This window comes from Lissotriton helveticus, chromosome 12 (genome assembly GCF_964261635.1).
Source record: "Lissotriton helveticus chromosome 12, aLisHel1.1, whole genome shotgun sequence".
Taxonomy (NCBI): Eukaryota; Metazoa; Chordata; class Amphibia; order Caudata; family Salamandridae; genus Lissotriton; species Lissotriton helveticus.
Window position 1 is genome coordinate 70686760 of NC_136073.1, and position 25316 is coordinate 70712075.

The window sequence follows — 25316 nt, forward strand, 5'->3', positions numbered from 1 at the left end:
GGCAGCTGCCATTGAATAAACCAGTGGAACGTGGGCAGCCTCGGTTCAAGAAACCAGTGGAACCTGGGCAGCTGCCATTGAATAAACCAGTGGAACCTGGGCAGCCATGGTTCAAGAAAGCCGTGGAACCTGGGCAGCCATGGTTCAAGAAAGCCGTGGAACCTGGGCAGCCATGGTTCAAGAAAGCCGTGGAACCTGGGCAGCCATGGTTCAAGAAAGCCGTGGAACCTGGGCAGCCATGGTTCAAGAAAGCCGTGGAACCTGGGCAGCCATGGTTCAAGAAAGCCGTGGAACCTGGGCAGCCATGGTTCAAGAAACCCGTGGAACCTGGGCAGCCATGGTTCAAGAAACCTGTGGAACCTGGGCAGCCATGGTTCAAGAAACCCGTGGAACCTGGGCAGCTGCCATTGAATAAACCAGTAGAACGTGGGCAGCCTCGGTTCAAGAAACCAGTAGAACGTGGGCAGCCTCGGTTCAAGAAACCAGTGGAACCTGGGCAGCTGCCATTGAATAAACCAGTGGAACCTGGGCAGCCATGGTTCAAGAAAGCCGTGGAACCTGGGCAGCCATGGTTCAAGAAAGCCGTGGAACCTGGGCAGCCATGGTTCAAGAAAGCAGTGGAACCTGGGCAGCCATGATTCAAGAAGCCCGTGGAACCTGGGCAGCCATGGTTCAAGGAACCTGGGCAGCCATGGTTCAAGGGACCCGTGGAACGTGGACAGCCATGGTTCAAGGAACCCGTGGAACCTGGGCAGCCATGGTTCAAGAAACCCGTGGAACCTGGGCAGCCATGGTTCAAGAAACCCGTGGAACCTGGGCAGCCTTGGTTCAAGGAACCCATGGAACCTGGGCAGCCTTGGTTCAAGGAACCCGTGGAACCTGGGCAGCCTTGGTTCAAGGAACCAGTGGAACCTGGGCAGCCATGGTTCAAGAAACCCGTGGAACCTGGGCAGCCATGGTTCAAGAAACCCGTGGAACCTGGGCAGCCATGGTTCAAGAAACCCGTGGAACCTGGGCAGCCATGGTTCAAGAAACCCGTGGAACCTGGGCAGCTGCCATTGAATAAACCAGTGGAACGTGGGCAGCCTCGGTTCAAGAAACCAGTGGAACCTGGGCAGCTGCCATTGAATAAACCAGTGGAACCTGGGCAGCCATGGTTCAAGAAAGCCGTGGAACCTGGGCAGCCATGGTTCAAGAAAGCCGTGGAACCTGGGCAGCCATGGTTCAAGAAAGCCGTGGAACCTGGGCAGCCATGGTTCAAGAAAGCCGTGGAACCTGGGCAGCCATGGTTCAAGAAAGCCGTGGAACCTGGGCAGCCATGGTTCAAGAAAGCCATGGAACCTGGGCAGCCATGGTTCAAGAAAGCCGTGGAACCTGGGCAGCCATGCAGCCATGATTCAAGAAGCCCGTGGAACCTGGGCAGCCATGGTTCAAGGAACCTGTGGAACCTGGGCAGCCATGGTTCAAGGAACCCGTGGAACCTGGGCAGCCATGGTTCAAGGAACCCGTGGAACCTGGGCAGCCATGGTTCAAGGAACCCGTGGAACCTGGGCAGCCATGGTTCAAGACACCCGTGGAACCTGGGCAGCCATGGTTCAAGAAACCAGTGGAACCTGGGCAGCCTTGGTTCAAGAAACCCGTGGAACCTGGGCAGCCATGGTTCAAGGAACCCGTGGAACCTGGGCAGCCATGGTTCAAGGAACCCGTGGAACCTGGGCAGCCATGGTTCAAGGAACCCGTGGAACCTGGGCAGCCATGGTTCAAGAGACCCGTGGAACCTGGGCAGCCATGGTTCAAGGAACCAGTGGAACCTGGGCAGCCATGGTTCAAGGAACCAGTGGAACCTGGGAAGCCATGGTTCAAGAAACCAGTGGAACCTGGGAAGCCATGGTTCAAGAAACCAGTGGATGTAGAGAGCCATCATCCAAGAGGCTAGCTGGATGCAAGTGGGCGTCACTGAAGTGGCTCATAGAATATGAGGGGCTGTCATTCAAGAAGCTGGTAGGCTGTGAGGGAGTATCATTCAATGAGCCAGTGGAATGCGACCACTGAAGAAGGTAGCGGGATTTGAGCGAGTGTCACTCAAAATGCCTATGGCATGTGAATGGTAGTTAGTCGTGAGTCAGTGGGATGTGAGGGGCTGTCCTTCAGTAACAGCCTACTTCCTTCCTTTGAGAGGTCATCGTTAATGCGCGGGCATCTTAAGGTGGGAGGTCACAGGCGATCTGCGCCCAAGCGCTGCTCATGTGACTGCTGGCAGCAGGCACAAAGGCCTGTGGGGTCTGGGCCTGCAAAAAACATGATGCTGTCATCAGAGCTCTAACTCCTGAGGTAAAACGACGAGATGAATCATTGCACAAAAATAACTCTGCTGCGCGCTCCTAATCGCCCCTGCATAACCCCTGGCTGTGGCACTTACACAACAAATGTTACAATCAAACTGCTGACCCTTTAAGGTGCTGCAGCTCAGTGTTGTCTGCTGATCCAACACACTATTAAAAATGTAAAACTGCATGGGGCCTCTCAACCCCAGCGATTGCAGCTACACACTTATTCAACATAACTACAGACCAAACACATGCACCTCCGTCTCCAAACTTTAAAAAAAAAAAAGCATGGTTTCCGCCTGATGATGCCAAAAATAGAAGCACACTCACCCTGACCCCTAATATAATGCACTGTTGCACCTCAACCCATTAGCGTCATTAAGAATGGAAAATGCATTGCTGTTTCTTGTCACTTTGTACAGAACAAATTCAAACCCATTGCTCACAAATGCCTGCCCACCATCGCTGAAATTCAAAATGGGCTGCTCCCTTCTGCCCACCGCGCCGCATCATAAAACGGGACACATTAACAACTGCAATGTAGTTTGCGTTTTACCCTGGTGTGTTATATTATGGTCGCTGTGGGGGTCTGCACTGGGAGAACCACTAAAACAGGGGCCTGGTTCTTGAAGCTACTTGTGTGTGAAAACTCAGATTTATTCCATGTGCACATGGCCTGATTAACGAAACACCACCCCACAAACTTATAATGTACAGGAGAAGCGTACTGTAGGGGGAGGGAGTAGGCACTACTTACTGGAAAAGAAGGGTTTTTGTCAGCAAAGGGAAAAAATACTTGTACTGTACTCCTGTGATGGGATTTCACCATATACAACGGTACATCACGTAGAACTGTGCAAACGGAACTGCCTCTGCAGTGTTGCAAATGAGGATTAACAAACATTTTCCAGGAATAACTCTGGAAAGCTGTGACTATCACAAACTCAAACTTGCACCTGAAAACCTGCGACTAGCAAACATTTCAAGGTGTAATGCTGTGAACCTTTGTGAATTCCAGATATTCATAAATTTGCACCCAGGCGAATTTGGTAATGGGTGAGCAAATTTCTCATTCTTAGGGGGAATCTTCCCCCAGGAATTCACTCACAGTAGGAATCAGAATTCACAAGTTGTAGGGTTGTGGTTGGCATAATGATAGTAACTTGAAGATTGCATTTGTAATTGGGGTGTTGAGGACAAGGCGTTCCTGTAGTAGTGCTGTCACATCAGTACTGTTCTGCAGAATCATAAACGCTAACGAGTTATAGGTTCAGGAATGAGTGACGGCTCGTTCTTTAGGGCACTGGAGCTCTGCCTCACCGATTATGAACAGCCATTCACTGCCTCACTCTGCTTCCACCCCGCATTCCCTGCTGCCGATGTGTTCTAGAGAGGTCTGCACATGCACCGACTTTAATGGATACTTAGGGCACATTAAGCAGAGAGAACAACTTTGTGCCCTATACTCAAGTGTGCCGTAATTAACACTTCAGCTTTTCTGCACATAGGCAGGCGCTGGACCCCTGGACCACACAAGGGGTCTGTACATTCTTCGTGTGAGGATGAGGGGGGAAGCAGGCCTGGTTCAACTGTGGTCCCTGGGCGCCACATATAGAGAGCTGGCCTGCCCGGGGTGTTCTGTAAGAAGGGAAAAGAACAATGTTCAGGCCTAGTCCCTATTCCTACTGTTTGGAGGTCGTAACATATCAGAATTTAGTGCAATTAGTTCCTATCAAGTGCTACAATCACGTACTGTACTACGAAGTTCGTCAATATTAGTAGAATTGTACACTCAGATTACTTTAATAGCACACATTACATACAATGTGGATTGCATTTAAACTGTTTCAACTTTTAAGAGCTTGACAAAGTCGATCACTTGCAAATTCTTCTGATTGGAGGTAGAATGCTGTGTGCCTTTCTGTCTGTGACGATCGAAGCACAGAAAGTTAAGAAAAGAGCCGTTTTCCCATTTTAACAAATATAGAAAATGTTGTTTGCAGCCAACTCCAGCAAAAACTGCATGACAAGCTTCCCCTAAACTTGCCAAAAAGTAGAACTATGCTCAGAAAGTGTGATTTTTGTGGTTGGCTGTAAATTCATTTAGTAGTTTAGTAGTTTTGAGATATTAAAGTTTGACAAAGGTGCATTTGAGCTAGGCGGGGTTAACACTTTGGTGTATCTAGTCAGTTAAAAAGCCGTTCTCTCCGTACAACTTTTGCACCTTTTGATGAAGAAATATAGCAGGCAATATATTTAGATTAACCTTGATATTTTTACATTTGTTCAGATCTCTAAAGGAAGGGAAGTTAAATATGGATGGCAAAAAAATGCATGTATTTGCTAACAATATTGGCACTGTGTGGTGATTCTGCCTAAAATTTAACAGAAACTGAGAAGGATTTGATTTCTAATGGAATGCCAAGTTTTAGGCCAATCAATCGAGTGCAGAGTGACGTTAAAGGCCGGGGTTGGGGGACAATACCATTTTTATTTGTTTATAACTTAAGCACCGTTTGAAGGTTCTGCTTCATATGCGTCAGGCAGTTAGCAAGTTACATCTCGTGCAGTTATTTAAGGTTTTTTTTTGCACCACAATTCTTTATTAAAATGTTTTCAAAATTACATAAACAGTGAACAAATTCCAAATATCTTCACAAAAACAGAAAAACAAATTATGTAGAATAAAGTATGCAAAAACAAAGAAAGGAAATGTAGTACCAATAACTATTTTAAACACAGACAGGTGAGTGGTATAATAAAATAGTAATACATGTTCACAAGAAATAGAGAAATATATACATTCAAGAATAAAATCCTTAGTGTAAACCCATTGACGTAAAATAAGTAGATCATAATCAAAGTATATAGAATTAAGCTCCATGTGTGACTAGGAGGGCTCTGTGTCCAACCACCGCTGCGCATGACTGAGAGGAGTTGGGAGCAGGCCCCAGCCAAAGGCTGTGCATAGTGTAGAACGATAAATGGCAGGCGATTATGGTGCCTCATAAAACAACAAATAGACATTACTGAAAAACACACAGTGAAGTTAACATTTAAAAAAAAAACTCGAAATCTACAACTCGTGGTGTCTAACGCACAAATCATACGATAACTCAGGCCTATTGCCATATTTAGTACACCCCTTACCTGATGACAAAAATAAAAAGATGATATGTACAAAAAGCAAAACATGGCGGATGCCAGTTATGCTTTACGTTGTGCATGTATGCTAGATGGTTAATTTCAGGGGGTTTTCATTTCTGTGTGTTCTATAACTAACTTTCAACTACGTTTGCTTCCTGTGAATATATTTATAGTAGTCAGAAAAAACACCTCTAGAATTATGCTTCAGTAGCACTTCCCATACACAAATTGTTTTTGACCAATCTGAATGAAATGTTTCATGCTATTGGAGAAATTGACTAACGTTTGGCATGCCAATGTTTGTGCAGATCTGAGCGGGGGAAGAAAAGTTCAGACAGGGTGGAAGTGGTTCAAAAACATGCATTTCCAAACAAAATTCTCACCGCTCAGCAGATTTAAATCAAACTTAAAAGAAAAGTATAACTTCACTCAGACCGTGGCCATTTTTTGGATTAGGTGTAAATCCATTCAATAGTTTTGAGATAGTCGCATTTGAAGTGTGTGTCTTGTAGGCACCAAAGCAATAAAATGTAAAGCTATCTCTGCAGCTAGAAACTGATGTGTTCTGTAAATCACCTTTGAACTTTTTAAAACGTGTGATTGACAGGTAAAGGGATTCAATTATTTTCTGCCCACCATCTCGAAAATGCAAATTTGAAACAAGAGAAAACAAGCATTTACAATGCAATGGTTTCTCCTTTGGAAAAGTTAGAGCTATTGGCATTGTAAATGACAAAATTTGTATTTATGTGTTGGTTTTGAAAACAGATAAATAAATGGCATTGTCCTTTACATTGCCATTAGCTTAATCTCTCGCAAATGTGATACCTATTGTACCCTACAGACGAGCTCAGCAGACAGCAATTACTACCACACACCCCCCAGAGCCACACACACACACCCCCAGAGCCAGCCACACACACACACCCAGAGCCAGCCACACACACCCAGAGCCACCTTGAACCACAGCAGATTCACCACAAAGTATCTCAGTTGAAGTGAATGCCCACCCTTGGATGAACTTGCAGGGCCTGGAAGACCCAACCCGACATACAACTCACAACATCAGAGGCCCGATTCCCACCGGCCACAATCTGAGTACAGGAAAAAAAGAAGGCACCGTGGTCATCAGGTCACTTAATTTGATCAAACAACAATGTATGTATATTATTTTTTCTGCAAAAAATGTTTCTTCCCAAAATTGAGAAATTCACGAGAGGGGTAACTAGTTTTCTTGAAAATTCATAACTAAGCAATTTTACAAAATTGTAAAATTATGACTACCTTACAGAATTGCAACTGTACACACCCCTCTCGAGAACTCTATCCAAATTGATAAATAGGAATCACGTATAACTATTTTAACCTATTTTAAAAACAATGCCTCTCGGTGTATTAAATTACACTGAAAACTGTCCTATAGTATGGCTCTGTATTTTTTTCTTAAGTCAGAACGATGGGGGAATGGCCTGGAACATACTTTGAAATGTACAGAACAAATACAACGGCACGTTTAGTTTCTCGACATTCAGAAGTTACCCTCCACCTAACAGTACCATTCATGAATCTAAATGAGAAAAACACAGGCATGAAACACAGCAGTCCTAGTTTACAGAGGAATGTTATCCCCCGGCTTGATCTGCCTAAATACGGACATTTAACTCAGAGTGCAACCTGCAGTTCACTAACATGCACAACTCTAATGCGTGAACCCATTTTACACAATTGGGTTAGTTTGGTAACCCCTGGTGAAACAGGTCAGAGGCTCCGTCCGCATGTCTGAAATGTGAGTTGCAAACGAAGGACAAGTCAAGGTCAGGAAACTCCGACAGGGACTACTTGCAGCGGATTCACAGAAGTGCAGCAAATGATTGAATAGATTTTCCCGAAACGTGAACTACAAGAACCTTACAGAGGAAAAAGCTGTAATTGCAGTATTTACTGTGGTAAAATGTAACGAAATAAAGAAATGAAGACGCAATTATTTGCTCTGAAAAATAGAACGGCATGTACTTAAAAAAAAAAAAATTAAAGAGGGGGTAAGGGTTCCTACGGTTTTATGGAATGTGGAAACACCTGGACACCAACCACCCTACTCCCTTTCTAGACATTTTTCGTTTCCTTTGTAATATTAATGTATTTTCAGCTACTTAAAATTGCCGCCCCACCCCCTTCCTTTTTTGCTACTAGTGCCCCCTCACGCCATCATCCGCCCTTTCACCCCTGCTTGTCGACTTTGACAGTAGCCTCTTGTCAGATTACCCTATGTCCCGTAACTCGTGAGAATCACATGATTGAACAATCCCCATTAGCAATAATTAATTTATTTCTTGTCGATTCATATAGCGCGGGCTCGATCCGACGGGAGTGGAGCGCTTTACATGAGAACCAGTTATATTTCACGAGGTCACATTCTGTATTTTATTTGTTTTGAGGCACAGACGGGAGATACAGTGATTTGTCCAGATTAGTAGCATATTGAGCAGACGCCGAGACCCTAGCTGGTCCAAGAGAGAACTCGGAGGGGCCATCTGCTCACTGCTCTTCACAGCAGCTAGCGCTGTGGGTGGTCTCTCTCCACCCTCCTACCCCCCACTCCCCCCCCCGTCCGTGACACATGCACATTGGGGGCAACATGGCACGTCTAGGTGCCAGCAAAGTGAGGAGACAGCAACAACTTAACAACTTGGTGTTCGTGCCCTGTGCTTTCACCTGTGTGTATTCAGGGTCCCCCCTGCCCACCCCCCGGTGAGAGCACCCGCGGGATGGCAGCCGTGCCCCCCCGCCCCCCTCCAGGCCCAGGCGGAAACATCTGACCGGCGTGGGCTACTTCGCTCCTGTCTCTCAACAGTCAGGTCTGCCCCTCACACTCCACTCACCGGGTGGGGAGGGCTGGCCTGAGAGGGAGGGGGCGGGGTGAGACATGCCTAGCTGCCAACACCAAATGTTCATTCACATTGTATTTATATAGCGCCTACTGCCGCCGAAGAGGCGCTGTGCCTCTTTCTGAAACAATGTGTGTGGATAGGTGGGCAGCCAACAAATGAACAGGGCGAGCCGAGCCAAGGGCCTGGCTCGTATCTTAGAGCCGTGCACGAGCCGAGCCCTGAAAATATGTACACCCCACCATAAACCACGTGTACAAATACAACAAACCACGTAAAATATGACGACGAGTCTTCAAAGTTCACAAAATGTATTTCTTTAACGCGTGGACGATCTGACATCAACAGGGCACGTTATAGGGCTGCTCTGAGAAGCACTTATTAAAAGTGATAGTTTTCTACAAATGCTAGTCTGAACTCACATATTTGCAGGGGCTTTCATGCGTGAGGACGAACAAAAAAGAGATTTGGTAAAAAAACAATATTTGCTTAAAATCACACAATTTAAGCAAGGAAGCGGGTGTCTGTCCAGGTTTTCTGGTTTCACTCTGTACAAACAGCCAGTAAGTAGGTTTCTGTTTTTTTAATCTCCGTGCATTCTTCTGCATTAAAAAAATAAATTAAAAAAAACAGCACAACCTGGACCCCAGGTATTGAGCGCTTTACGTGGGTATCAGTTCATTACACAACCATCCATGCATTGCTTACAGCCATGGGGTGATGAAGTGATTTGCCCAGAATCACATGATGTTGAGCGGACGCCGAGATTCGTACCTGGCAGCTCAGGCCACAACGCCACAACACCAAACCGCGGGTTGAGGAAGGCAGACGCCACAGGAAAGCTCGGCTCGGTATGATCTCGCACTTCGAGCCGAGCCAGGCTTCATGTGCGAGTCTGGCGAGTGGTCTTCCGCCAGTCCATGCTCTGTGAAGCACGCACGGTGCATTCTGGTACTTGTAGTTCCGGTTAAGCTTCTGGCTTAAAAACCAGCTTTGTCGGCGAAAGTTACGGCTGGCTCAAGGTGTCACACATGAGGGAGGTACGAGGCACCGGGAACCAGACCGCAGCCCACCCCGGACATGTAATGGGGGAGGCCGGGGCTGGCCCCGATTCTGAACCCAGCCCCCCCGGCTCCTCTCTTTGACTCCTGAATGTTGGGGGCTGTGGCCCGCCCTTTCTGCCCCAGGCCCAGGTGGCATTGCTCTTAAAGATAGGGGGTCACGTTACCCAAATGAAATGAGGCCCAGGGCTCGACGCAGTCTGTTTTCTTTCTTTTAAGAGGCCCGTGTCTTTCTTTCCTTCTGCCACCACCGAGAAGATAAACAAATAACCAGATTTTATTGTCAAGATTGCGCCGTGGACAGACCCCCGAGCCCCAACATGGAACAAGTCAGGTCCCGGGCCGGCCAGCCAATCACAGCGCGGCCCGGGACAAAGGGGCGGGGCTTAAACAAAGCCCGAGAAACGCCCCCGAATCGCGTTTTCCCCGAGAAAGCGCGATTGACAGCCTCTGTCTCCCAATGGCTAGCCTCCATTTATGGAGCTAGCCAATGAGAGGCAGAGGCGGGTCATCAATCTGATATAGAACTCAAGAAGTTTTTTAGCGCATGCGCACTACATGCGCACTTGCAGGCAAAACCTAAAAACGTGTGTGTTTCACGCTGTGGAAATAAAAAATAAAATAAAAATAAAAATAAAAAAAATCACACAGAAAAGGGTCAAACAATTGGCCAATTCCAAGCACAGAGGTGAATTGGGATGTAACCCAAGGGATGTGGAAAAAAAGAAACAAAAAAAATGTAAAAGAACACTACTGTTTGATAGTAAACTTACAAATTCCCAAAGTGCACAAGCCCACTATTTTGTAACCAGAAATGGGTGTCTTTTCCATGATAACAAAAAAAAAGGGCGGAGGTTCATATAAAGAGCCACTGAAAGCTAGAACAGAGTGGTGGCCCTACATTCTAACATCACTGGGCCATGCACAATGGATTAGGCTTCCGGTGTGGGTTAGGTGCAGGTCCTAAGCTGTGCACAGCCAGAGACTGTACACAGCAGCGGTAAGCTGCCGATGGCGGACTGGGCATGACAGTTAAGTGAAAGATTAGATACAAAATCTTTTTTCATAGAAATTTACTGAAAAAAAAGTTAAAGATTAGTTACGGTTCGAAGGAACACAAGAACATACTCTAAATGTTGCTATTATGGTATGCAACACACAACGCACCATAACAGATGCCTCTGCAATGTTATGCACTTGGTTGACTACCTTCTTTTTCATTTGTCTTTAGTCAAGGCATGTACCGAGGATGGAGGGCAGTTACGTGGTATGGTGCTCAGAGCATACTATAATGACAAATCTGAGTGGTTTTTTTTTCCCTGGACTATATTTTTTATATTTATTTGCATAAATATTTGTGAGTTAGTAAGGAGTTCCAGGACCATATACAGGAATGTGGATATATATTTGTGAGTGTCCAGCTGAGTCGAAACACATTGACAGGGTTGTGGTGGTTTCCCAGGGAAACATGTACTGCACATAAAAGTCTACTTATAGAATTGAAACCAGACAGGCATCCAAGTGTGAGTGTGTGCGAGTGTAAACGTATCAGTTAAATGAATGTGGAAATGCAGACAAAATGTAAAACAAGCATTTGCAAAGCAATAGGTCTCGCATTCACGCGAGTTTGAGCTATTGGCATTGTCAATGACAATTTTTACAAATAAAAGGCATTGGGGCATATGTAGATGATTTCCATTTTGCGATTCTCAAATAGCGATTTTTAAAGAATCGCTATTTGAGAATTGCAAAATGGAATGTAGGTAATAATTCGCACATTTTTTGCGAATCTCTAAAATTCCTTAATTGCGAATCGCAATTAAGGAATGAGTGTCCCATTCATTCCTATGGGCCAAGAGGCCCATAGGAATGAATGGGCATACATTCTCAAATTGCGATTTTCTATGAGAAAATCGCAATTTGAGAATCGCAATTCCAAGGGTGCCAGGGTGTCCAAAGCACACCCGTTGCACCCCTGGAATGTGCCTATAAGTACATGTGGCGCACATACATGCCCTAAGGCATGTCTGTGCGCCACATGGTACTTTGAATAAATAAAAAAATGCATTTTGGCAGGAAATCGCAAAATACCACCTACTTGGAGTAGGTGGTATTTTGCGATTCCTTAAGCCAAAAATCGCAATTTTAAAAAGGCACCCCTACATAGCATTTAAGGAATCGCAAAATTGCGATTCCTTAAATGCGTGAGCTAAATAAGGAATCGTAATTCCTTATTTTGCTATGTGGCACCTACATACCAAAACGCCGTTTGCGATTTGCAAACGTCGGAATTCTGCGAATTCTGGCGTTTGCGAATCGCAAACGGCTTCCTACATATGCCCCCAATATCTTTAAAGCTTGCAAATGCAAGACCTATTGTATTGAAATAAAGGGCCTTCTCGACCGCTTGTCAAATTGTAAATATCAGAGGAAGAGACGGGTCTAGGACGTCTTCAAAGTAGAGATAAATAGTGCAGTGAAGAAGATGTGCAAATGTTGTAAATTACACAGACACAAAGTGTGAATTGAGAGTTACATATGATCCGAGCTATAAACAATAACTAAGCGCTCTAACACCTTTCGCTCTGTGATTACACTGTCACGGCTCAGGAGAAAGAGCGGGGGTGGGCCTATTTCCAGCCCTCTCTGTGATTGGAGTGTGCAGTGTGGCATTGTGTAATTTCATTGCTATCTTTGGCCTAATAAAACACTCCATATGCAATGGTGCCCTGGCTACACCTCCTGGTGCAGGGTGGGCTGTGCTTTTGGCAGGCAGGCAGGGAGAGATGGTCTCATCTGCAGCTTCGTCCTCGTACAGTACCCCTGCTATTACTAGTGAGCGAGAGGTGCTAAGGTGGTGGTGGTGGTGGTATTGGTGGTGGCATTGGTGATATTGGTGGTGGTATTAGTAATATTGGTGTGGTATTGGTAGTGGTACTGGTATTGGTGATATTGGTGGTGGTAGTGGTGTTGGTTGTGGTGGTAGTGGTGGTTTTTTTTTTTAACGGTGGTGGTAGTGGTGTTGGTATTGATGGTGTTGGTATTGGTGCTGGTGGTGGTATTGGTGGTGGTATTGGCGATATTGGTGGTGGTATTGGTGGTGGCGATATTGGTGGTGGTGGTGGCGATATTGGTGGTGGTATCGGTACTGGTGATTGTGGTGATATTGGTGGTGGTGGTGATGGTGGTATTGATGGTGGTGTTGGTATTGGCATTGGTGGTGGTATTGTTGGTGGTAGTACTGGATTGGTGGTGTTGGTATTGGTATTGGTACTGGTATTGGTGGTGGTGGTGGTGGTATTGGTGGTGGGCTTAGTAGTGGCATTGGTGGGAACAGTGGTGGTGGTGGTGTTGGTATTGGATTGGTGATAGTGGTATTGTGGTGGTGGTGTTAATAAAACAGGCTTTTGAAAACAACTGGTCAGGTGGCTTTAATGCAGATGCCATGTATATATGTGCTGTTGTCAGCTTCAGCCCATTAGCACATGATTATATGCTGCCTGGAATTAACATGACTTAATTTGCTAATTATTTCTAAACCCGTTTTACTGGGGGTGGGAGGGGGAGGGGTTGAAACAGACACGAGATAATGCAGAGTGAAAGTGATTCAAAGCAGGTGCCTGTGTTATGGGGTGGGCGGCCCAGCTGCTTAAAAAAAACACAAGCAATTTCAGCTGAAGCAGTGCATGTCCGGCCTGCAGTAAGAGAAACTCAAAAAAGTAAACAGTGCTTTCACACTAAATAACAGGTCCCGTGTAACAACTGAAGTAAGAGGGCCAGTAGCCATAGGAGGTTACAAATGAAGACAAGGCTTTACTAAGAAGGGACTAACAAGCCTATTAACGAATCCGAATGCAGTATTTACTAAAGACAATGACACAAGCAATGAAAAATATGGGCAGAGAGGAGGCGCGGCTTCAATCCCCTACTCTACTACAGCAAGCTCGACCAAAACAACTGAATACTAGAAAACTTGCCGCCCTGTGTACAGCGGACACCCTGGCCGCCAATGCCATGGAAGCCGAAGAGCATGCCAAGAAATTCGATCCAGGGGGGAGACTACCAATCTTTTAAACCAAAAATGGCCTTATTTTGGCTGTCTCTCATGGGAAACTGCCTCTGCTTCAAAAGAAGTCAATAGGAAAAATACATTCTCCCCAATATACATATTGTTTTAAACTCTCACTTTCCTCTTCTAAAATGTTGGCACGTATGTGCTGAGGGTGTCAGTTTGAAAACATTCCACCTCGCACCCAGGCAGGGTTTGGCATTATCACTAGAACGGTGTCAGGGTGTCAGACTGGGCTCATGTCTGTCCGGAAATTGATTCAATCTCCAGTACCTCACTTCCTCCTCAAGTGTGCTGGCGAAACGCATCCCAGGACGCTTCGAGGCAGAGCTGCCTGAACTGCGGGAACGCCTGAAAAGAAATCTAGCCAGCTTTGTATGTGGACTCTTTCTGCGGAAGACTACAATCGTTCTTTTTCAGTCCCGCTTGTTGACCACACATGAGAGTTTCATCGCATCAAGGGTTTGGCAAACCTCCAAGAATGTCTTTTTTTTCTTTTTCATTTTGCAGTTTTATATAGCGCGAACTTGGCGCAAGGGCATCAGTGCGCTTTAAATCAGCACTGGGTTATATTACTCAAGGCCATTTTTCGGGGAGGGGGGTTAGAACAGGGAGATTAAATTGATTTGCTCAGAACCACTGGATGTTGAGCCGACGCCCCTGGTTCCCCAGCCCCAAAGTTGGCTGCTCTGGTCATAAAGTCACATCAACAGAGTGGGCAACAGCCCTCGCTCACATACATGGACGTGGCCCGGCCGTGGTGTTAGAGCACAAGCTGACAGCCCCTTAGTCACACCCACACAAACACGTTTGTTTAAGGTTTCAAAAGCGCTCGGGGCCTACTCACCAGACACGCAAACGTCGACAAGAGTAAATATGCTTCTAAAGGCGCTAGCCGGCGGCTGTAGCGCTTCAAGTTCGACTGTGTTTCAAAGGGCGCTAGCTGGCGGCTGTAGCGCTCATGGTGCAGAGTTTAAAAACTATGGGTCAATTGTGATATGCAAAGTTTTTTCCTACAAGTGAGCACTTTGTGTCATGTGTTCTGTTGTGTTAGTACTGAAATCACTCTCGTGTACATGTGTACACAGTGAACTCCGTATGTCTGTGTGAAAAGAGTGCCCCTGCGGTCATTTTTTCAAAACCAACATATGTGCGCTGGTGGCCGGCCGGGGTGGGTGCAGGAGGGGCTGGGGCAGGATGCTTCCTTCCACCTGGCCTCGGTAACCCCAACAACCAACAGTGAGTGTGGAGGCCCCCGCATTCTGCCCCGACACCGGGGCAGGGAGACCTGTCCTGCCCAGTGCTTTCCGCCCCAGCCCCACCGACACTCAGTGCTCTGGAATCATACATAAAAAATGGCAGTACACAACTGTCACCGCAAGGTGCACTTCTCACGCTAAGGTGAGCACCTCCTTCCAGGCCATTATCAACACGGGTTGCAGTCACGACATTCTGTGTGCTCCCCCAGAGCATTCTGGGCGCTGTAGTCCTGCTGTGCTAACATTAAACAGACTAGCACATTCAATGGCACTGACCGGTCGGTAGATGGAAAAGGCCAGGAATGACGACAGTGTTTGTAATGTGGAAACAGACATGGTAATTGTGCTTTCCATACAGTGGCAACGGGGAAGCTATCATGTAATGTATGCTTCACATTAACAGGCACTGTGGTAAAACCTACATCCAGGGCCAGTGGTATGCGGCAGGGGAGGGCCAAATTATGCGGCGTGCCAAGTAAATTATGCGACCATAAACAGCAAATTATGCGACCTAATGCGGCACACTTTGTGATGGTATTACTTCATTATATTGTCATTTTTACACTTAACACTGTTTGGCGATTGGTTTCTCCTCATTAGTACCAGTTTAACATCCAAAGATAGCAAAAGAAAGCAACACAAAGGTATCCAGACAACTTTTACAAAGGGCCTCCCACTGCACCGAAAAACGTGTAGCTGCATTTTAGTAACTTTTGAACAATTTAAACTAGAAACAATTTTTTTGTTGTTAAAATCTGCAGATTTTGCAGTAGATGATGGATTATGTGGCAGTTCTATTTATGCAAAAAACAAAACACAGCAGCCACACAATTGCATAAATCCAGTGCCCCTGCCTATATCAGAGTGCACTTTACATAACGATGCAATCTGTAAACTACCAAGGCTTTGCCGGACTTACAAACAAGCCCAGGGAGGGAAAACGTCACCGCTCTGTATGCTTTAAACACAGGACCAATGAGGAAACTGCCTGGTTTACATTCTCAGGCAGAGTCCCTTTAAGATAAGAAGCAACCTATAGCAGACATTAACACCCTGACCGGCATGGCCTCCTACTCAACACCTCGGAGAGGAGCAGGCCCTACGTCAAAGAGCAGCCCTGCACTATGCCACCTCAGTGCCCACCACCAAGCTGGCACAGTGGGCGGATCTGGGACATAGCTAAACACCACTCCACTGGCAGACCAACACAAGGCATCAAAATATTTTAAAAGAACACCAACACAGAATTGTTAGGCCCTCGGAGTATCGGAGCAACAGTCCCATGTTTTAGACTTGCCCTGGCATAGGATGGCAGCACACTAGCATAAGTTGCCCATTCGGATGACATTATGCTTTTTACACACATTTTTATGGACTATTAAATGGTATGGAAACAGTGAAGGGGCAGTAAATCCAGCACAATATTTAAAACTGGCTCTTTCTCCTGACAAAGGATTTTCATTATTTTACTTTTGAACATACTGATAAACCATATAGTTTTTAAGCTAACATTCATTTCATCTTTATTTCGACAAAGGCAATGTCATAAAAGAGTGCACAATAAAACATCATATATCAATATAATTGTTAAAAGAAAATATGTTCCGGTGTTAAAATTATTTAAAATACATTGTCAAACCACAAATCATAGGACTATCCCCCGAAGAAGGCCTCAGATCATCACAGACCACGGAACTCCTTAAGGAAATTACACAATTGTAGTGCATCTAATTTTTCCAAAATTTTCCTTCTAGTGTTCCACATGGCAGCCAGGAATTTCGTGACCGCAAAAACAATAATTGGGGACAAATCTGTTTTTAGTATTCGATAGGAGTGAGAACACTGCCTAATACCCACATTTTTGCAGATAGGGATGATCCACTTCTTCCTAGAGTACTTATAGGAAGGACAAAAGAATAGTATGTGTAATTCGGACTCTGTTTCGGCAGGACACACGCAGGGCAGTTTCTGGGGGCATTGGGATGCCAGCGTGAGGTCAGGGCCCTTATCGGTAGGGAGTCGTATCTCCACTGGAGATATAGCTTCCTATGGCCATTAGGGCTAATAATGTCAAAAACAGGCTCTAGTTAAGCTAACAGATTTCAAATATTTTACTACAAGAAAGTACCGTTTGTCGTTTATTTATTTTTTAATTGCAAGGGGATGTACAATGTGGAGCGTGTAGAGCTGGTATGTCAAGTATAAACTTTATCTGAAGTAAATCATACTTTGCATGTCAAATCGTTGAAAAATTAGCCCCTTATATATTTTTCAATAAACCAATTACATTTGGGATCTTTCTGAAAGATTCCCAAAAGCAAATTTTAGTGAAATTAAAGTTGTACCTTTTTGCAATTTCGCTCAAGTTTTTTAATTGGGTCAGTCAAGTAAACATATTATGGGACAGATACCTGCTACAATTGAGGACAATTATTTGCTACCCGGAGCAATTTGTTTGTTATTCACAGATGCATTTGTTGGAGCCTGGGAGTCAGAACATTAAGTAGTCTGCTTGCCAACTCCTGATCTAACTTCCACATTTCATTTACTGAGTTACAATAGTTAAAAAGAGCAGAGTGCAAAACACCGTTCACTCATTCACACAGCATGTATTACAATAATTTACAATTACAGCTAATTTTCTGTTTCTCCTGATGTTTATCCAAGGATGCAGCTAGGATACAGTCCATTTCCCAATCTGTATTTAAAAATAAAGTAAGACCAATGCAGAAATTAGGTCTTCATTTTAGTGTCTCTAATTCTGCTGCTCAGGACTCCTTCGACCATACGTTGAATATTTATATTAGAGAGAATAAAAGGTTGACACCTCGAAGCTTAAAACACCTGAACATACGCAGGTTACTACCACAATGGTAATGTTTTCAGGTACAAACCCTTCAGACAGCAATGCGAGTGTACGTTTATCAGTTAAATGTCAAATTTGGCTAGATGCAAATTAATTTTTTCACCCACAAAAATGCATATGTATAACTGGCAATAACAACGAAATAAATATGGATAAATACAGAAATATATATAAAAAAAAGATGCAACGAAGCCAGGAGTACTACCGTTAAACACAAGAAAATGCAAAACAAAATAGGCATGGCCCAGTTCGGTAAATTCAAAGGCAAACTATTTAACTTGTATAACCATGTTCAAGTCCATCAACTGACAAGGATTCCATTCCATCATTTATTCAGACTAGGGTATAATCCCTTAAAGCTAAGAAGCCAGGGAGGTCACTCGTGACTACTTCTAGTGCAGCCCAGCCTACTTGTCCCAAGTACTGTAAGGATACAGTACATGTACATCCATGTACTTGGGTACATAAAAACATAAATGTAAGATGACTTTGAGACGCTTTATTAAGGATGCTGGCCAGCATCGCTGTTCGCCAGTCTGCAGAAAATGCTTAAATGTATTTACAAATGTCTTCCAATAAACATGCACTCAAATTAAAACCGGCCTAATACACCTTCACAACTGGATGTCCACAAACTTTCTTAGACTTTATTTAAAAAATATATATTTATTCCATTAAGATACCACAAACTGGACTCAACCGTTCATGGCTCTCAGAGCTCTTCTACAGGTTCACCCCCAATCTCATCTCTGTAGCCAAAATCCCTAGATTTTCGATTATCTTCACTTGTGTATGAGTGAACATTCACTGAAAAGTACCAGAACATCATTTCAATCAGTAAAAAAACCAAGGCAGTTAATACAAAAAACAAGCTACTTTCGCTCAGTTTTACAAACATTTGTGATTTATAACTGACTATGGACCCCCTGATAGGGCTCTCAAAAGCCATCTTGTCAAAAACCGTGACGCATTCTGTTGCATGACCTCTGATCGCATGAATCCAGGTGTAAAAGATCTACAGACTAGATTACAACGGGCCTGCATCACTTTCAAGGTTCTTTATCACCAACAACACTCCTATCTTTTCGCATCCTTAACCATCTCGAGAGTAAAGACAATTTCAGATGTGATAAAAGGAAATTCAGTTTGTGACTATCTACGTCACTTTCATTTATAGGACCTGAACTTTCACTCCGGAACTGTTGACTTGAAAATCTCTGATAAAAATACAATAAAATAAAATAAAACAAGGTCATCTCCAGCAAAAAAAAAATTGAAAATGTTTTTTTCTACCTTTATGTAAATATTTCTCTGCTTTTTACTCCTACTTTTATTGCATCTCTCCCCCCTCTTTTCTCCCGTCAAGCAAGCGTCTCATTATCCAGTCCTGCCTTTTGGCACTCAAATGATGTACTTGACGATCGTTTAATTAATTCTCCCTTCCCTTATTTCTTTGTGATTAAATGTAAAGAAAATTGTTGTTTGTTCATTGTAAAGTGCATTAACCCCATTTCACAGGTAGAGTGATACTATATAGAATGTAAAACTTAAAAAATTGAAATGGCTGACTACTACTAGTTTTTGGCTCCCCAAACACCAAAAGCAGCCTGGTCTTCATGTGATTGACAGAAAGGTCATTCTCTTGAGATTATGTGTTTAGAGTAGGTACAGACTCCTTGAAGAGCCAAAACCATAGGTTCTAGTCAGCTCAACTTCAGAAGCGAGGAATCAACTTAGACTGATAGGTCACCTGCATAAATCATAAAGAGGGTCAGTGCAATGACACAGTCTCGATTCACTCCCCTGCTGCCTTGCTAGGCTTTAGACTATAGAGCCCGTTCAAGTATCTAGGCCAAAAAGATTCTCCTACAATGCACTGGGAATGCCAGTCAACCAGGAAGGTCTTGCCATCTTGGCCAATAAGCATCCTCTCTCTCCATTGAATGCTACATTGTCCAGTGATGCTATTCCCTGCCTAAAGCCTGTCTAGGCCGAAGGAAAGATGCCTAGGGTGTGGACCCATTCAAGGAGATGCTGGGTAAATCTCTCAGTAAAGATAGCAACTGAGCATGTGGGCTAGCATCGCTGTTAATATATGGTTCTAATGTAGAAACACAAGGAAAAAAACTATTTAACATCAAATAGTCAGCGTCCCTGCATCTCTGAAGCCTGGTGTGTTCTTTCAGATAACAAACAGCAAGAGAGAAAAGAACATTTCACCAAAAAGGATTGGTGGGAAAGGGGTCTTAAATTTAAGGGACAGTGAGGCGATTTCAGCCAGAGATCCTGCTGCACTTTCTGTGATAACTCTGAAACTGCGTCACACTTGGACAAATCTCACTGATCCTTTAAGGGGATTAAAAGTCCCACATCTCCCACGAATGTGAGAAAATCACAGCCAGTATATAAATGGAATAAAAATGAGAAACATAACGATCTAAAGCCTCCTGATCAACTATTAAGCAACAGAGTGAGATCCTCTCGTGTTCTCAGGTTTCCATCTTGGTATCTACAAAAAAATAGGGGGCCAAGAGTACCTTCAAAAGTGCTGGTGCACTTCAGTTTAGGTATTATAAACTCACAAACTAAACATACTTCTATCTCCATCTGACTCACACCTCTGGATTTAAAACTACCTACTGCACCAAATTGTGAGGTTATTACCGTCAATTGAACTTTTCTTTCTGCAACAGGAGGAAAATACCTCTCAGTTATAATCTGCAGTTACAGAACTTACTGTCATCTTGAAAAGGTGTAACTTCCTGTTTGAGGGCAGAACTTCCTGATATGACAAACTTGAGTGCAGGAACGCACTGGGGAGCTAATCTCAACTGCATCATGCAAAACACAGAAGACATCATGCTCATGGTGAGCTGATGGGAAGGATGACTCATTGGCTCTACATTTAGAATTTGCAGAAATAAACCACGAATTACATCAGGAAGACCCCGCCTTACGCCAGGAGTTTCGCCAAGATGAAGGCGACAAGCACTGTTATCACAGCTGTTTCTAATGAAAGTATTAAACATGGGGCATAAAAATAAAGGCAGTAGGAGACGAGGACTTGGCCATATGCACAGCGGACCCGCCTGAGTGAGGCATCATAAAAGTTCTGCCATCTTAGAAACACACCTGTCAAAGACCCCGCACACATACTTAGTATTTTGAAGACTACATCTAATTTTGCCAACTCCACCTGAATTCTTAAATGTGCGATTCTCCTAAGTCTGCAGTCACTTAATATAGTGCATAAAACAAATTGCCACAGAGGAGCTCCGACACTAGATTATGAATTGTCTGTGAACTTTTGTTTAATAAATTAATAGTAATTATATAAGCGAAGAGGCTAACAGAAAGGGGGGGTTTAAAAGATACTGTAACCAAGGTAGGAGTAGAAAGCCTTTACGATGTTGAAGGTGGTAGGTACGCAGACCAATAAAAACAAATAATTTAAAACAATTAAAAACGAGGAACAGTTAGAAAGCAGAGGCAACCATGACTTCACCAGTCCCTAGGTAACAGGAATATTGCAAATGACAGACATGAAAGACACCATGTATCTTGGAGCCAGACTGGTTAAACGTTGTACCGGTATAGTGCAATATTACAGCAAAATAGTATATTATTTAACGAAAAACTTCAGTGACTCCAATAACCACAATCGTCCTATATCATAAAACTGTAAAGGGGAATTCAAAGGAACTTGATTGGCTGTGGCTCAGGTACTCATCCTGGCGATCCTGAAAGCTCCTCTGAGTTAAACAAAAAAAAAGTTGGGAAGGGATGGAGGTCTCCAATGAATTCCTTCTACTCTAGGGATTCCATCTTGTAGAACATCGACAGACATAGCCCTAGAAGGCTCACACCCTTCCTGGGACACGACACACTCCTTATATCATCATAAGATATCACACATAACCCCAGGAGCGGCATGTTGAGGCCTGTGTCTAGTGGTTAAGTTGCTGGGTACACAACCCGAAGACAAAATTAATTCCTACTTTCTCCATTTCACCAAATTGCGTTCTCTTTGGCAAATTTCTAATTCCATGTGCCTGGGAAAATTGAAGTGCTTGATGTGAAATGATCTGGTAAGCTCAAGCACCACTTACAGGTGTGCACAGGACCTCTTTGCCCAAGAAAATAAATAGATAAATATATAAATATTGATCAACCCAGGTTCTTAGAGCGAGACCAAAAACTGAATGGGTGTGATGGAGGCCAAATGGTGAGAAGTCTGCATTACTGTTGGCTCGCTCTTACATCTACACCACCCATCAGAGATGGCATTTCAGCATCTACCCCTTCCAAGAATGGACCGGGAGCGCTGACTGCCTCTCTACTTGCTCAAAGAACATCACTTGTGTAGTTGGGTCTCACCTAACATCTCTAAATCCCCCGGATAATTCAATGGCTGACCAACATCCCACCACTTGAGACCTCCACAGAAGGAAGGGACCTCGGTGGCACATGACCGCCTCATAGCAATGCATGCCACATAGGAGTCTTGCGGTTGCATCAAGATGGCCCAGAGATTGCTGGAAGCACTAGGTGACTTCGAAAGGTCGCTGTGAATACAGGGTTACAAATCCATGTGATACAAGGTAAGATGGGTGTCAACACATGGAAGTTATAAGGGTGTGAGATATCAAAGTAGCTGAACATAATCTGACGATGTCACCCTGTTGGTGACAAAACCACACAGATTAGAGATGACACCTGGTGTAGAGGGACCTGGAATTATACATCAAAGCCCAGACAGCTGAGAATGGCTCAAGATGCAGAAGATGACGTGAAATGGCTCATGAGGACAAATCGCTATCAACAAAAGATGGCGTAGCGTCACAAGATGGCACATCCTTATCAAAGTTGACAAAAAAAGTTAAAGATCAAACACTATTGGTGCAAATCAATCTAGAGAAATCAATTCCGACACGACATGAAGCCATCACTGCCCACACAAGATTCAAATGAGGCGAAGATAAAACTACCAGTCTGCTGGACAATCTAAACTCTACCCGAGACATCACAAGCAGGCGTCTGTCAGGACATGACGTAGGAAGGTGTCAGTGGACGCACGAGGACTCCAGTGCCCTCTCACAAGGTTTACCATCCGCCTCGAGGGGCAGAGGCGCTTTATTGCACTAAGTGACACACGAGGGCTCTAGGTGTGAACACCACTCATCACAAAACTTTCAAAGCACTTACTGAGGCACACCCCCGACTTCCTGTAATCCCCCTCAGCTAAAAATGACTGGAAGGTTTGGTCGGGGCGACCCACTGCGTACCTTTCAAACCTCCGGAATTAAAAGAAAATGGAACCTGACGCAGTTGAATAAAGACGCGCCACTTTTCTCTCGTTTTTTCCTTCAAGGGAAAAAAATGCAAATCCCACTCATATGACAAATTAATAGCGACACCCTCTCCGCCCCGGACATGCTACTTTAAGCCCTAGGAGGGGGTGTGGTCCCTGTGACACTTTCATCAACTCTTGTTTTTAATCCTTTTGGGGGCTGATGGTTGTGACTGTTATTTTTTTTTTTTGTACACCAGCAGTAGGTATGTGTTTTGATTTAAACGTAGCCTGGAGGGAAGAGGTTGAGAAATAAACCTGTCAACTGCTTACGTAATAATCTGGATGTTTTATGTAGCACCGACCGGCCACTTTAGAGCACTATAAACATACCTCCCGAAAAAATGCGGAATTCGGAGAAGTGGCAGCAAACTGTGTGTGCCTAGAAGACAAAGCTATGTCGATGCACAAAAAGATAGCTACACCCAGGGACGAAATTCAGCACGCATATTGTAGGACCACCACTCACATTATATATATATATATATATATATATTGCTAATGTACATTTAACTAAAGTGGCTATATAAAACACATACCAATAAATCTTCTGATTCATATTTGCACACAACTGTATTTCCTTTTACAAAGCATTGCACACTGCGTAGGCTCCTCCAAGAAAATAAAATAGAAACATGCACAGATATTTTGAAGCCCCTTCACCTTGGCGGACACACCCCCTGACAACTTCAAGTCATTCATAAATAGAAGAAAATAATCTCCCAAGCCGCCCCAGCCTGAAGCAATTTTATAAAGTCAAATATCAACTTGTTACGCAACAAAGTTATTTTAGTAAAAATCATGCCCCTACCTTGTCCTGATGGAGCGCCATGAGAGTGGGTGCCCCCAGGTTGAGTGCCCCCCCTCCACCCTCTTGTCCGGGGTTTCATCTCTGTACCCCCGCGTCTTCTGCATCGCCGAGCCTGGGACCATCCCCAGCTATTTTCGGGAAGAGGCACCCCCTCTGTGCTCCAAGGGTGGCAATGCGCCCCCCTGCTGCAGCCCAGGGGCACAGGGGCATGCTTCGCAGGGGGGGCGCCCGCCCCCTCCCAGGGGGGTCCCGAGGGGGCGGCTGGTGAAGGTGCTGGCTGTGGCGTGGGAGCTGCAGGATATTTCAAAGTGCGTAGTAGCATCATTTCCCACACGCCTTCTGTGTGCCCTCCCCCTCCTGCTCCACCCCCTCCAGGGCCCTCCCCCTGCCTTTCGGGCCTCCTCTGCCTCCACCTCCAGCCCCCCCGCGCGCGAGTTGTTCCTTGCCCCCCACCTCTCTCCTGTTCTCGTCCCTCCTCTGCTGCCGCCCTCCTCCTATCACCCTCTCCCACTCGCTTCTCCCTCCTCCTTTTCACCTCACTCCATCCCTGCCTACTCCTCTTTTGTCAACCTCCAGTCCTTCTCCAATCCAGTTCCCGCCTCTCCCACGCACCCTCCCCTTCTTCTCGCGTTTTCCCCTCTTCTTCTCTCCGATGTGGTCCTACAACAGGCGCCCCACCTCCCGCCGCTCACAGTCCTTTCTGAAACTGAACCCCCGGCCCTGTGCCACCTCAAACCCTAGTACTCTTTCTCCCCTCACAATTCCTGCAGCCCCCTCCCGTCTTTTCTCCCCCTTCATTCCTTCACATTTTCCCCCGTGTGGCCCCAACCACTTTCTTCTTCACGTTTACGGCTCATCTTTACTGCCCCAACATTTTTTCTCTTCCCCTTCAGGCTTCACTCAATCCTCGCCATTGCTCCACAATGTATACCCTCACCTCCATCAGGTTCTCATATATCCTTTTTGGTACCCCTTCCATCACTTGTGGTCCCGCTGCGTCTGCCTCTTCATCCCACCCTTATCTTCCATCGTCCTCTCACCTGCTTCTCACCACTTCTCCTTAATGGCTACCCACTCCCCTTTCTCTCCACAAATTCGGTACTCCCCTGACTGTCTCCCGCCCTTCACCTCCAACACCAGAGAATCCGTAGTTTCTCTTCCGCCTTCTCGAATACCCCTGTTCTTTTGGTGCATTCCCCAAACTCTGCGCCTGCACTCTTTCCTGGACTAAACTGGCCACATAGGACACAGGGAAGCCCCTGGTAGTCTGAGCACTGGAGGCGGCTTTAAAGGTGAGATTATTAATAGGGTTCCCTGTTTTATTGTGTTTTAAAAATATTTCCGTCTGTATTTATCCATATTTATTTTGTGGCTGTCTTTTTGGTATTTACCCATATTTATTTTGTGTTTTGAGAATAAATGGATTGGTAAAATGGTATATTTCCACATTTATTTAATTGATGAACATGCACTCATACTTTCATGCCTGTCGTATTTTAGCAAATTAAGCAGCCAAATATAGCAAAACACTACAGCCTCAG

General features: G+C 44.8%; 1 protein-coding gene across 3 annotated transcripts in view; it reads right to left on the reverse strand.

Annotated features, from left to right (window-relative positions):
* The window catches only part of KDM6B (lysine demethylase 6B), a 960064-nt gene extending 935982 nt beyond the window's left edge, over positions 1 to 24082 (reverse strand). For 2 of the 3 annotated variants that reach the window (XM_078670455.1, XM_078670453.1), the window contains exon 1: positions 23776 to 24082. The gene's annotated coding sequence lies outside the window, so the exon portion shown is untranslated. The remainder of the gene's footprint in view (positions 1 to 23775) is intronic. The other variant, XM_078670454.1, reaches the window with a different exon arrangement.
* Between the last annotated feature and the right edge of the window lie 1234 nt (positions 24083 to 25316).